Below are 3,210 nucleotides of genomic sequence, written 5' to 3'. Positions count from 1 at the left end.
ATCTTTAGTGATATGATATAATAAAATGGCTTCTTCATCTCTATCATACTGATCCAACAATACTAATACCTCATCACTAGACTACAAATATAATTTTAATTAAATGCTTAATGTGCGAAAATAAAAAAAAAAGAAAAAGTGAATACAGCCTTTGAGTTTCCGTGGTCACTTCACATTACATTAAAAATATTAAATAATGAAATAATTTTTGGATTAAAATCGTCTGTTTCTTTACAATGTTATTCATAAATGCTTAAATAATCGTTATTTTAATAAAATAGGTCATAAGTTTAATCCCAAACAGAAAAAGAAAGAAGATTTAAGCCGATCGTATAGTCGCCATTCCAGATGAAGCGAACGCCATTATCGACCGCCTAGAATTGCCAGATGGCGGCGCTCCTTCGTCCGCCGTACACGTTTTGGGCTGAATACGTGCGCCTCAACCTCTCTATTATCTGTGTTCTTACGTGTTTGATCGATCTGCACCAAATTTTTCATACTTATTCTCCGGGAACCGGAGGAAAATATAGACTATTACGAAACCTGGACACCCCACCCCTCCTGATTGTTTCTGACGCACACGTTCCTATCCAATTTTCAGACTTTAAATATGTATATATTTTAATGTTTATAATTATATCTTTCTTCAGATGCATTTTTTGGACTGTTAATAAGTGTCAACAATCATAGTTGAAGTGGATTTCCACTATCCTCTAAAAAAAAGTTTGATTTTATTAGATTTAATGAAAACTGAGATGAATTTAGTAAACCTAGATTTAAATCAAATTTTTTTACATATAAGAAATTATATAACATAATAAATTACATATAAATAATCATGTAAAAGTAAGATTACCTAAAAGCCACCAGAAATATCATACGTTTGGAAAAAGTCAGCAATATCTGAAATCCCCCAAATAAAAGAATCATGAGTGTTAGCAGATCATTTTACACAACGTTCAGTATTCTCTTTGCAGTCATATATAAATTGACAATTTATGGAAGCAAACCCTTTTCTATTGAAGGAAAGATGTTGAACATGCAAACATGCAAATGTACTTAATTTGAATGTTGGAATGGTTGTTGATGCATGCTGGGAACGACTGTTGGATATAAAGCGTAACCAGCGCTTGTTATCTTGATGTTTCCACTCAGGAGGCCTGATGGCGCAATGCATTTGGATCATATTAATAAAATAATGATTGTTCCTTGCCATTTATTTGTCGTTTTTTGGCTCATAGAATCCTCGAAGTCGGAAATAGAAAGAATATAATTTTACTTGTTTTTAACTAAAAATTTAATTTTAGGTTATATATCTTACGTGTATTCCTTTCAGCATAATTGTTCCCGTACTTCTAGCACTTTATTTTTGTTTTCTGGCCCATCTTAAAGCCTGTCTAAGACCTTTTGAATCATCCTGTATAAATTGAGTGATTCGTTGCTTAATGCGAAATACCAGTGGCGGCCTTAGGGGGTGGCGAGCAGGGCAATCGCCCGGGGCCTCGCGCGACAACCAAGTAGAAAAAAGTTGATATTTAAAACTTTTTATTTTATCCTTGGCTATTAGTTATAACAATAAAATAAATTTAATTTATAGTACAGTACAGTATATATTAATATTAATAAGTGCCTACTATTTCAATTCACATACTTTGCACAAAGGACAAGGGCCTAGCAAAGATCTGCCGCCCAGAGCCTCGCAATGGATAAGGCCGCCGCTGCACCTGTGAGCAATTTTTTTACATATAATTTCTTAGAATGAATAAAAATGCGTAGCTTGTAATAAAGAATAAACAAACATCATGTTATTTCATAAGTGCTGCGGCAGAGAATGAAATATAAGCATAAGAAACACAACAACTGTGATAAAAATATATAAATAAAANAATTTAATTTATAGTACAGTTAATATTAATAAGTGCCTACTATTTCAATTCACATACTTTGCACAAAGGACAAGGGCCTCGCAAAGATCTGCCGCCCAGGGCCTCGCAAAGATCTGCCGCCCAGAGCCTCGCAATGGATAAGGCCGCCGCTGCGAAATACCAACACCAACACAGATGGCAAGGTGAATATTAAGGTGGCAGTCTATCGCTTTGGTAAATACGGGATCGAATTCAAACAGATCTCCAGGAATTTTTCGGGATAATCAGACCGGATATATCGTGCCCTGTCGGTGATTCCATTGTAGGTATGGCGGAACCCATAATGAGCCTGCTAAAATCAGGTCTTAGTACCTACAGGACGGAGTTTTTTTTTAATTTTTGACAAAAACTCAAATTTAGTAGTTTTCGAAATTTACTCTCAGAAAAAGATTGTAATTTTTTTAAAGAGGTAGTTTACAAATATGATTAAATTGAAGAATTAACTTATTAATTTTACGTACATCAATTGTTCATTTTTGTCTAATCAGATAGATTGTCTAACCATACGTCCCGATTTTGGGGAATTTTTCTATTTTGAACATTTCGTCCCTGTTGGAAAAATTTTTCCTGAAATATCCCGATTTGTTCATTTCTACAAAATAAAAAAAATATCCCATTTGATTTGTACAGTTGTATTTAAAAAAATTCAAATAAGAATTGTAGGCGATAGGTGTCGTTCATGTATGCGCCAACTGTTCTCACAATCTCACATGCGCATTCTTTTAGTAATCATTTTCGCATGTGTCGTGTTCTGTGACCCTGTATAATGCTTTGCGGTGTCTTCAAAACTGTTTATGGTTTTTTGCAATCATTAACGGTGGATTAATCAATGGTTAAATTGACCGTAGTCTACTTTTATTTTGCTGCTTTTGCACTATGAGCACTAAGAGGACCTTTATACTGTACTGTATTTAATTAGTCCATTGTGGATTCGAACTAGCCCACAATGAGTAGCTGGGTTTTCTAACAAAAGCTTTGCTGAGTTAAGTAACATACTGACAAATAATAAAAAAATCCTAGCAACGAGTTGGGTAACTTTCCCGGCTGTTAAGAGATTTTATTTTAAAAATAACTTTTATATCATTAATTACAATAAATAAAATTGTGTGTAGTGCCATCTGTTGTTATATTTTGTTGTAAAAACTGTTTATATTATTAACTAGCTGCAAGGACCCGCTTCGCTGGGTTTTTATTTGTGGACAAAAAGTAACGATAGTGAAGATTAAGATAATTACATTATAGCCAATCTTACCCGTTTTCACAGAATGCAAGAATTAGGTCCCCC

Source organism: Centruroides sculpturatus, unplaced genomic scaffold, assembly GCF_000671375.1.
Source record: "Centruroides sculpturatus isolate CEXI.00-Female unplaced genomic scaffold, Cexi_2.0 scaffold714, whole genome shotgun sequence".
Classification (NCBI taxonomy): domain Eukaryota; kingdom Metazoa; phylum Arthropoda; class Arachnida; order Scorpiones; family Buthidae; genus Centruroides; species Centruroides sculpturatus.
The sequence above is the reverse complement of the archived record's forward strand: the minus strand, read 5'-3'. Positions refer to the sequence as shown.